Raw genomic sequence first — 12171 nt, 5'->3', positions numbered from 1 at the left:
TAACAGGTAGATAATACAAAGACTGATGGACATAATGACGCAGACCTAGAGATACATGCATAGCACAGACAAGATAAAGGTCTTGGTTTAGAGTTTGGTGAGCAGGGTACTCCTTCACAAGCGTGGTGGATTATCCTGTCCAACAAACGCATGGTCTGCCTGATCTAGTGCAAGTCAGGTGGATTGTCATGTGTCCAGCCTTTCTTGGCTGGCGTTGGAATAAATACATCGGACGGCCATTCCTTTTTAGATCACGCAGTCTGAAGTATTTTTCTCTTATTCTGGACCACCAGGGAATACTTGGCAGTCGTGATCAGAATTTCTTTTTAAATGAACCTCACTTCCTGGGGGAAAATGAATCAGGGAGAAAGTTCCAAGGGTGTGAGGGTGATAAGTTATTGGTTTTTAAAAACAAACTCCAGCTTTGGAAGCTTGTTTTTGAAAAACACAAAAGTTGGTGAATAGTCGCCTGAAACATGGCAGCCGCTCACCACCCCTGCGGTGCCTTCAGAGGAGCCACCATGGCTGCTGCTCCTCTGGAGGGACAGAGAGCGCCACAGGGCCAGCAGAGATCTCTAACAAGTCGGGTGACCCTTTGGACTTTAAATCAAACCCATAGCCTTGACAATTGACAAATAGAGAAAAGAGAGAGTTAATTAGAATGCTACCTATATGTAATTACTTGTATATGAATAAGTAAATGACAATGCGCTGCTGTGTTCCTTACCTTAACGCTGCCTTTTTAATAACAAATCTGCTGTATAAATCTCATTGGTTTATCTCTGCAATGTCAGCTTAACAAGTTACTGGTTATGTTAAATCATGTCATACTGGAAAAAGATAAATAAAGCAAAAAAGGAGGAAGTCGAGGGACTGGTCGCGGAGCCGCAGTCATCGCCGCTCGTCGAGTTACCACTACTCGTCGGGCTCCAAGTCCTCCGGTAAGTCGAGGCATTCGAAAAAGAAGTCGAAGAGACGTCATCGCTCTTCCGACTCCCCCCGACACTCGCGTGATGCGGCGTGGGGTTCAGGCGAAACCCCCGACGCCGCAGGGCACCGCAGGATCCAGGCCTGAATCTGCGTTGTCACCAGTCGACCTCACGACTCCTCCTCTGGCGCCGACCCTGAGGGTGTCGCTCCCAGTGCTGTCTTCGGACAACACCATCCACGGTTTCAGCTCCGGCACCGATGGGTGACCAATTCACCTACAACCCCGCTCCATAATTTTTGCCTGGTTTCCAGGACATGGATGACGGGGAGGACTGGGAGGGGTCTGAGGACTCTCTGGCACAGCAGTGCCAATTAAGCCAGGACTGGGCAGATAAGCTAGGGGAGGCCAGTGGTCTATACACTTCACCTGACACTGGATTTGTCTCTCCTCCTTCCGTGGCCTCGGAGGAGGCTTCTACTTATAGCGTGGTATTGAACAGGGCAGCTAAGGCCTTGGCTCATGAGCTCCCTGTCGTGGCCGTGAGGACTAACCTCCTCACTGAGATGCTCAAACCGCAGGCATGCTCCTCGGAGCCTCTGCTGCCGTTTAACGACGCCCTCACCGATGTTCTGATGGGCACCTGGTCCAAGCCCTCTACAGGCCTCCCTGTGGATCGGAACGTGGCCCGACGCCACCGCCCGGCTCCGGGCGACCTCTGCTTTCTGTTCTCCGGATCGAGAATCCAAAAGGTACGATCAGTTTGGAAAGAAATTGTTCTCCTCTCTGAGTTTGAGGCTGTGGTCTGTCAACACCGCCTGCCTTTTGGGGCGTTACACCCACTCTCTATGGGATACGGTTGCGCACGTGCTGCCACAGTGTCCGGAGGAGGCCCGGACACGGCTCGCCCAATCCCTGGTGGGTGGGCAGGATGCGGCACGGTACTCCATCAGGTGTGGACTCGCAGACTTGCTGGGCAGGGCGATTTCCATGACGGTGGCGATTCGTCGCCACGCCTGGCTGAGGTCTGCCAATTTCTGGGGAGAGGTCCAGGCCACGCTCATGGACATGCCCTTCGATGGCCGTTGCCTCTTTGGTGACAAAGCGGATAGTGCGCTAGAGCATTTCAAGGACTCCAGGGCTAAGGCCAAGTCCTTGGGCCTAGGCCAGCGCCAGCAAACTTCCGCTTTTCGTACCTTTTGTGGCCAAGGAAGTGGCGCAATACACATCCAGTCAGCCACAGGCCGCAGAACCAACCTCAACGCTTTTGTGGATGTGGTAACCGCTGTGGCGGTGCAGGGGGACAATGGCAGGGTCAGTCCACATCCACTCCCGCAGCATCTGCCTCAAAGCCTTCCTAGTCCGGCATTTCAGGCCCATTCGACGCAAGTGGAGGGGCAGGGTTCGCCATCACCTCCTCCACTGGTGTACCATCACGTCGGACAGGTGGGAGCTGCAAATCGTCCGAAGGGGCTACTCCCTCTCCTTCGAGGCGACCCCTCCAGCCATGCCACGGCAGTACCACCGCATGTCGGGGGATCACTTGCAACTTCTGCAAGAGGAAGTTACGGCCATCTTGGCCAAGGGGGCTGTCGAGCTCATTCCTGGGCCAGAAGTAGGGTGTGGTTGTTATTCCCACTACTACTGCGGGAAACCGTGGACAGGGGAGAGGTGGCTATGTTAGTGCTCCTCGACCTGTCTGCGGCCTTCGACACGGTCTCCCATGCCATCCTCCTGGGGAGACTCCGCAAGATGGGGATTCACGGCACCCCTCTGGCCTGGATCTCCTCCTTCCTCACAGGCCGCACACAACAAGTCTGGTGCCGCCCTTTCTGGTCCAGGGATAGGAAACCACTCGACTGCGGGGTGCCCCAGGGCTCTGCTCTTAGCCCCCTCTTCTTCAACATTTATGTTGCACCCCTAGCAAAGGTAATCGAGTCTTTAGGGGTAAGAGTGATATCGTATGCTGACGACACTCAGCTTATCTTCTCTTTTAAAGATCACTCACCTTCAGGTTTCGACAATTTTAGAAGCTGTCTTTCCAATATCGTGGCCTGGATGACCTCTAACACGCTAAAGCTAAATACGGATAAGACTGAGGTGTTATTTTTTAATCAGACTCTTCCCCTACCCCCCTCTACCTGGTGGCCTGTGGAACTCAACCCTCCACCTACTCCGGTGAGGGTGGCCCGCAATCTCGGAGTTCAATTTGATAATGATCTATCTTTTAAGACTCAGATTCAGAAAGTCACCTCAGCATGCTTCGGGAAACTCCATATGATTAGAAAGATTTCCCCCTTTCTTCCCATTGAAGCTCTGAAAACAGTGACACATGCTCTAATTACGTCACACTTGGACTACGCGAATAGCCTGTACGTAGGACTCCCCGCCTACCTGCTGCACAGACTGCAAATTGTGCAGAATGCTGCTGCCAGGCTGATTTGCAAAGTCCCCTATCGTCACTCAATCTCCCCTCACTTGAAGAAATTGCACTGGCTACCGATCGCTGCTCGCGTTAAATTCAAGGCCCTGATACTAGCCTTTAGAGCTCTTAAGGGGAAAGGCCCTAAATATCTGAGTCACAGACTAAAACCAGTGCATTCCACTCTTAACCTCCGATCGAACCACCTTCACCTGCTGTCTACTCCCCGTTTCTGTTTTGCGAGAAAGGGTGGTAGAGCCTTCACAGTGGCAGTATCCAAACTGTGGAATTCTCTGCCCATCAGCCTTAGGATGACCGACACTGAATCTCAGTTTAGGGGCAAACTGAAAACCTTTTTATTTTCAGCCCACTAAGTTAATACTATAAACATGCTACTGCCACTCCCACCTGCATTCCTCAGCGCCGGGACACCCCCGTTGGGGGTAGCTGTGCGCTCAACAAATGTCAAATAATAATAATAATACCATCCTCCAGCACAGTCGCTTGCCACGCAGCCGATATTAATGCTGCCGAGGCAACTCAGATAAACAATTCTTGCCGCCATCTCCCGCCGCACCCCAGGGCCACGCCCCTTTCTCGAGGCCACGCCCCCCTGACTACTAAAGGCGCGAGCTGACAGCGTCTGGCAGAAGATTTACCTCCTGAGGCGGAAGCCGGGAGTGATACTTTGCACTTTCTATTTTAAAACTATTTTGAGAGTCACTATATAATTGTTTGTTTTAAAACTGCACTGTGTACTTGGTTGGAAGTGCGAGTGTGTTGACTGAAAACCCTACCATCCTCCAGCACAGTCGCTTGCCACGCAGCCGATATTAACGCTGCCGAGGCAACTCAGTTAACAATTCTTGCCGCCATCTCCCGCCGCAACCCAGGGCCACGCCCCTTTCGTGAGGCCACGCCCCCCCTGACTACTAAAGGCGCGAGCTGACAGCGTCTGGCAGAAGATTTACCTCCTGAGGCGGAAGCCGGGAGTGATACTTTGCACTTTCTATTTTAAAACTATTTTGAGAGTCACTATATAATTGTTTGTTTTAAAACTGCACTGTGTACTTGGTTGGAAGCGCGAGTGTGTTGACTGAAAACCCTACCATCCTCCAGCACAGTCGCTTGCCACGCAGCCGATATTAACGCTGCCGAGGCAACCCAGACAAAAATTCTTGCCGCCATCTCCCGCCGCACCCCAGGGCCACGCCCCTTTCTCGAGGCCACGCCCCCCCCCCTGACTACTAAAGGCGCGAGCTGACAGCATCTGGCAGAAGATTTTCCTCCTGAGGCAGAAGCCGGGAGTGATACTTTGCACTTTCTATTTTAAAACTATTTTGAGAGTCACTATATAATTGTTTGTTTTAAAACTGCACTGTGTACTTGGTTGGAAGTGCGAGTGTGTTGACTGAAAACCCTACCATCCTCCAGCACAGTCGCTTGCCACGCAGCCGATATTAACGCTGCCGAGGCAACTCAGACAAACAATTCTTGCTGCCATCTCCCGCCGCACCCCAGGGCCACGCCCCTTTCTCGAGGCCACGCCCCCCCCCTGACTACTAAAGGCGCGAGCTGACAGCGTCTGGCAGAAGATTTACCTCCTGAGGCGGAAGCCGGGAGTGATACTTTGCACTTTCTATTTTAAAACTATTTTGAGAGTCACTATATAATTGTTTGTTTTAAAACTGCACTGTGTACTTGGTTGGAAGCGCGAGTGTGTTGACTGAAAACCCTACCATCCTCCAGCACAGTCGCTTGCCACGCAGCCGATAATAACGCTGCCGAGGCAACTCAGATAAACAATTCTTGCTGCCATCTCCCGCCGCACCCCAGGGCCACGCCCCTTTCTCGAGGCCACGCCCTTTCCGCCTCAACGCCTGCACACACATAAATTATGTGTATCTTTCGGTCGCGCAGCGGAGGAGCGCAGCGGGAGCGACGTTTGCGCGCCGAAGGCGCGCCTAAGGCAAGCCCGTCTGCGCCCGTCCGCGCCAGTTCCGTGCCTAGGGCCAGCCACTCTGCCACTCCCCAATCAACGCAAAGACTCACCTGGACCAGGTCACAGCTTTTAGACATAGGTAAGAAAACCTGCACCCCGCCCAATAGATGCAACTCCCCCCCCCCCTAATCCTCACCCTCTGCAATATAAATGTGAGCATTGCCATTTCAATCTGCGCCCCTACTGGACGTGCCCCCAGGCCTTCATAACCAGTCATCCCTCTCCCATCAAAAACCACTCTATGGGACTAGTGAATTGCCGCTCTTTACCCGGTCACTCCAGTGATATCTGGCTACTACTTTCCTCCACCTCCTGGGATGTTTTATTCCTAACGGAAACCTGGATTAAAGATTCCTCCAACCCGGACATATCTCTTGCCATACCCCCCGGCTACCACTTCACCGGCGTCTGCCGGGAAGGTCCCAAAACAGGTGGGGGAATCGCAGTAATCCTGAAGAACCATCTGAACATCACGGCCAGAAAAACTTCGAACATTAAGCCCATAGAGGCACTCTATTTTTCGATCACAGCCTCTTCAGCGGCCATTGCCTCTGGGATTTTAGTATACAATCCCCCGAACACTCCTCATACAGCCATTTCTGACCTGCTGGCAACCATCGCCGACCTCTCGATTAAACACCCCCACTTCCTGGTACTGGGAGATTTCAACCTCCATGTTGATATAAGCAGCTGCAACCGCGCCAGCCATTTCTTACAATCAATGGAAAACCTAAACCTGTCACAAAAAGTGAAGGGCCCCACTCATACCGCAGGCCATACCCTCGACCTCATTTTTTCGAACCATGAACATTTGACCATCCTTCAAAGTATGCCCCTGACATGGTCAGACCACTTCTTAATCCCATTTGTGATTCACTCAACCCAAATTGACAATAAAGAGGTCGCCATTAGAACTCAAGGAAGGAAATGGCACAAAATATCCGGCACTACCTTAGAACTTCACTACCATAACAACGTTAACCCTTGCCCTGACAACCTTGATGAAGCGGTACACACATTTAACAGTGATCTAATCGCGGCCATTGAGAAACTAGCCCCGCTACAAGCTCTTACCTCCCGTAGACAAAAACCGTCAGCTCCCTGGTTTACCCAGGAACTCAGAGAACACAAAAGCAAATGCAAAAGGATGGAACGAAAATGGCGAAAGGCCTATGACTTAGAAGCAAAAGCGCCCCACAAATCCGCCCTTAAAGAATTTCGTGTAATTAAAAGCAATACAATGAGAACCCATTTCGCAGAAGTTATCATAAAGGCAAAAAACTCTTCCAAAGCCCTCTTTAACATTGTGAAAGATTTTACCAAGCCCAATGCAATGTCCACCGCTGTTCCCCCTTCCCAAGATCTGAGTGAAAACCTATCAGACTTCTTTGAAAAAAAGTTTCAAACATAGCGGAAAAGATCCGGCAGAATGCCACAATTTTTACCGAGGAATCCATCGACTGCAGTAAACATTCATTCTCTGCGTTCAACCCTCTCACGAAGGAACATGCCCTGAATCTTCTAATGAAATGTAAATCTGGCTCACCTTTAGATCCAGCCCCGGCATCTATCTTGAACGAAATCGCCCCTCTCATTATTGACCCCCTTCTCGAAATCTGGAACTCATCTCTACGGTCAGGTTTGGTCCCTTCCGCCTGGAAACACGCCATGCTAATACCAATACAAAAAAAGGTGGGCATTGACCCTGCCTGCCTCAGCAACTACAGGCCAATTTCACTCCTACCCAAACCTGCAAAGGTTCTTGACAAAGCAGTTCAGGAGCAATTATCCCATTACCTTGAATCCAACCTCTTGTTCCATGATAGTCAATCTGGATTCAGACCCAACTTTAGTACAGAGTCAGCTCTTCTTGAGGTCTCGGAGTCAATTTGAGAATGCACGGATAGGGGAGAGGAGACCATGTTGGTCCTCCTCGACCTATCCGCTGCATTCGACACCATCTCCCATGACACTCTCCTATCTCGCCTACAAGAGGTCGGAATAAGTGGAATTCCCCTCACCTGGATCAGATCCTTCCTCACCAATAGATTTCAACAGGTGATGATGGGCTCCTTTCTCTCCGCTAAGAAACCTCTGATCTGGGGTGTGCCGCAGGGTTCTGCGCTCAGCCCACTTTTACTCAACGTCTATTTAAAACCCTTGGCCAAAGCAATTGAACAGTGGAGCGTCAAAGCTACCTTTTACGCTGACGACACGCAATTGGTGTTCTCCTTCAAACATCACACCGAAATAGCTTTTCATAAATTTCGCCAATGCATGATGAACATCGCCTCCTGGATGTCAGCGAACAACTTGAAGCTGAATACGGACAAGACCGAGGTCCTATTCTTTAATCAAAAATCACCAATCCCCTCCACCCACTGGTGGCCAACTGAATTGGACCCTCCCCCTGAACCTGTTCAAACAGTCCGTAACCTTGGCATTCAATTCGACACTGCTCTCTCCAGCAAAGCGCAAATTAATAAAGTTACTGCTGCGTGCTTCAGCAAATTACGCATGATAAAAAAAATAATCCCTTACCTTCCATCTGACTCCCGAAAAACAGTTATCCACTCTCTCATCACAGCTCACCTGGACTACGCAAACAGCCTATACGTAGGGTCCCCAGCTTACCTCATCAACCAACTACAGAGAGTACAGAACGCAGCGGCCAGGCTGATCTGCAACATCCCATTTCGCCACCCTATCACCCCCCATTTGATCAAACTTCACTGGCTCCCGGTAAGACTCCGCATCCAATTCAAAGCCCTCACCCTGGCCTTCAGAGCGATGAACGATCGAGGTCCTCTTTACCTACGCCACAGAATCAAACATTCACAAGCCGCCCGGAACCTCCGATCCAACCACCTCCGCCTTATGACCTGCCCCCGCTTTCGACTTGCCCGTACGGGTGGAAGAGGCTTTGCAGTGACCACCTCCAAACTTTGGAATCAACTGCCAATTGAATTCTTGACATCAGAACCCCTCTTCCGAAAAAAACTCAAAACCTGGCTCTTCTCCCTTATCTAAATAACCTTTCAAATCACAGTATTCCCCCTCCTCCCCCCTGTAGAGGGTATTTCTTTAGCGCCGGGACACCTCCGTTGGAGGTAGCTGTGCGCTCTACAAGCTACTAAATAAATAAATAAATAAATAAGGGATATAAACCTTTCATAAGCCCTGATCTGTCTAGGGGTAGATCAGGAGACCCAAGGGATGCCCGGAGAATGACAAATTTTTATAAGTATGGCAATATATCGCCTTACCCTAACATCAGCCTGGTTAGCTCCATCGCCGCCAATGTAATGTCAGTGGTTATCACGTCTAATCACGAACTACAACTTTGAAAAAGGATTATATGGGAAAAGGGGACTCGATCCCGTTCAAAAGGGTTAAAAATCTGGGAACCACTGACTAAATTGCTCGAGAGATAAAAGCAGTGGAACACGACAGATACACCCCAGAACATCTAAGATCTACAAACACAATATCACATTTAGATAGATGGGCAACACAAGGAAGGGAGGGGGGTGAAATATCAAACTGTGCATGACACTATATTATAGAAACGTTACAGCTTTGATTTAACGCCTTTTTTTTCCTTCTTTTTTATTTTTTTTTGCTATAAGTTCACTGGCTTTAAAGACATGCAATTTGTAACCATTTAATTTATTTATTTCTTTTTTGAAAATGCAAACTACAAGGTCATTGTGTAACATTGAAATCATGCACCAATAAAAATAATATAAAAAAAAGACAACAATGGTGCGCGCGGGAACGCCGGCTTCTAACACTCAGAAACTTTATTTGCTGTGCGCCTCAGCGAAAACATCAGAACGATTACTGATGGCACATATTTATATAGGGCGGAGTCACTTTAGTCTGGTGCTCAATTCCATGTGTAGATGTGAGTCTGGTGGTGCCTGATAACTGAAAGGCACACATCTGTTTACATACCATTTCATATATGTCTGATTTCTTATTCCTATTACAGCGCCTTTTACCTTGAGAAGGCCCATTCTAGACCAGTGTGTGGACAAAAAACATGGCGACAAATCGAGGACAAGAAGATTGGGACATGGTCTAGGAACACTTACAACAAATCCTACATCAAACCTCACGTTTAACTGATGGAGCGCAAAGAGCGATATAAAGCAATATACTGAGAAAAAGTAACCTGGAGAATTGGTGCAAATTAAAGTAAATTAAAAAACTAATAAAGAACTACATAACAACAGCTGTGTGACCTGGAAGCCGATTATTTCTCAATGTAGCCCTTGTTTGTGATTACCTTACAGTGCTCACATTTATCATCCACGTGAGAAAAGATGGGAGACTGGGGTGTCTGATTACAGAAGCTCATTTACATACAAAGGGGGTGACAGCCTGTTCAAAACGCATAGCACAACTTGTTTACGTAAAATGCTTGTACACAAACAGGGTAAAGTCTTGCATCTCTTTTTTTCATTTTCTTTAATACATCTTGCACCTCGCTCTCTTCTTCTCTTTCTCTCATTTCAATTCATCGTAAAGTACTCAAATTCTCTATTGCTTTATCAGCGCGGCACTTGTCGGGGGTTGACACAGTTTGATGGGGTCCCCCCACTATTATCTAGAAACGGGACTCAGTTCCACCTAGCTCCTTAGCCTACGACTGGGAAATGTTACTTTGCTTCTTGCATCTGCAAACACCGGCCTCAGAGTGTTTGTAACTATCCGTCCCACTAGCAGCGTCCCCTTTATTTATTTGTGTGAGTGGCGCAAGAGAGGAACAGAGAACTAGACAAAATTAGCCCTTCTATTGCTTAATACACTGTAAATGGGAATCTCCCATCCCACTGTAGCCATTCTGTTAACATCGATTCCGGCTGTCTCTCCTGCATAGTGAGTTACAATGGGGTGGACCCTAAGAACTCTCTGACCTGGGTCAGTCAATCAAGTACATATAGAAGTGGTCGGAGTCTAATATTTTCCAGAGTAACAAATATCACAAAAATCACAATTCTTTAGGAGGTAACTTAACTTGTATATGATCCATGAATGTCACTTAAAATAAAGGTAGTTCATATATCCAGTGCATATTTTTATTTTAGCACATCTTAAAAGGAATACTCAGTGTTAATTGATCAAATTCAAATTCAAAACATTAGAATTGAAAACATCGCAATTACTTCATTGGCAACAGAATTCAATTGAAGAAAGCACATTGAAATAAAGTACATACATTTAAATGTAACAACGCGCTCACGGTGCACAGAAAGGGAAGTATTTAGAAGGGATGGGTGTGTTTGGGTAGAAGTGGGGACCGGGTAAAGGTGGTGTGACTATGTTATAATCACAGTGAGAGTCAAAATGCAGCCTTTACAGTCTATATATAGATCGATAGGTTCCAAAAGGCTCTTAAGCACAAGATCTGTAATCATCCATTATTTATTCCTATGCTTAGAGAAGTACAGTAGGTTGGTTGTCAACGTTTCGACCCCTGAAGAGAAGGGTTGTTCATAACCTCAGGCTGGGGTCTTCATCAGGACACGTAGAAAAACTGGAGCGCTTTCTGTGCACCGTGAGCGCGTTGTTACATTTAAATGTATGTACTTTATTTCAATGTGCTTTCTTCAATTGAATTCTGTTGCCAATGAAGTAATTGCGATGTTTTCAATTCTAATGTTTTGAATTTGAATTTGATCAATTAACACTGAGTATTCCTTTTAAGATGTGCTAAAATAAAAATATGCACTGGATATATGAACTACCTTTATTTTAAGTGACATTCATGGATCATATACAAGTTAAGTTACCTCCTAAAGAATTGTGATTTTTGTGATATTTGTTAAATTGGTCTCTCCTGCATACACTGTCCCTTTAGGGTAACTGAGGCTACTATTAACACCACTCTAAGTACTAAAAATACAAAAGGAGAGGCTGTCCTAAACATTGCTTTGGTCAACTGCCGTTCTTTACCAAAGCATGCCACAGAAGTTGCATTATTAATCGAAAATTCAAATTTTGATATCCTCTTCTTAACAGAAACATGGCTTGGACCGTCATCTGGTCCTGATATTGTCCGCGCCCTACCACCTGGATATCTGATCCAACATAAGGATCGAGGACCGAAGGTTGGTGGAGGGATTGCTATTCTATACAGGGAACACTTAGCTTGCCGCTTGATCGATTGCCATATCCCAGACTGTGAGAGTATACAATTCTCCATTACACAATCTCCAGAAGTTTCTCTCTCTGGCTTTTTAATTTATCGACCCCCGGCCTGATAGGCCAATTTGCAGAAGGGTTAATCGAAGCCACTCTGGACGCGGCCAGCAAGGTCTCCAACTTTATAGTGCTAGGAGACATGAACCTTCACTTTAACAATCCCTTGGATACTACTGCACAGGAATTAATCAAAGATCTAGCCATCTGTCATCTTAATCTGATGGTTCAGCTTCCCACTCACCTTAAAGGGAACCTTCTAGACCCCATTTTTTCTAATGTTCTAGATTTATCAACAGATGATCCTTATCCGATTCCTTGATCTGACCATATGGTCATTCCTTTCTTATGGAAAATCACCAGACCCAGCCACAAAAAACCTTGCCATAAAATTTTAAATAGACGCTGGACAAAACTAGAATCCGGTGATTGGATCGAATCGCTAAAGCAGAGCGAACCTCTGGCCAATCAAAACATTGAAAAGGCTAACGCAGACTTCAATCGCTGGATTGAGCTGTCACTGGACAGTGTGCTCCCAAAAAAAGAAATCACATACAAAAAAAGTTCCAATAAACAGCCCTGGTTCAACTCAGACCTCAGGCTACTCAAGCA

The 12171-nt window shown here is 47.5% G+C and overlaps 1 long non-coding RNA gene across 1 annotated transcript in view; it reads left to right on the top strand.

The window, feature by feature from the left end:
• LOC144807965 (uncharacterized) overlaps positions 1-9583 on the top strand; it is an 83174-nt gene extending 73591 nt beyond the window's left edge. The window contains exon 4 of the long non-coding RNA XR_013606541.1: positions 9347-9583. This is a non-coding gene — a long non-coding RNA (uncharacterized LOC144807965). The remainder of the gene's footprint in view (positions 1-9346) is intronic.
• The last annotated feature ends 2588 nt before the right edge of the window (positions 9584-12171 follow it).

This window comes from Lissotriton helveticus, chromosome 1_2, assembly GCF_964261635.1.
Source record: "Lissotriton helveticus chromosome 1_2, aLisHel1.1, whole genome shotgun sequence".
In the NCBI taxonomy this organism is placed as follows: Eukaryota; Metazoa; Chordata; class Amphibia; order Caudata; family Salamandridae; genus Lissotriton; species Lissotriton helveticus.
This window is presented reverse-complemented; position numbering and strand designations above follow the sequence as displayed.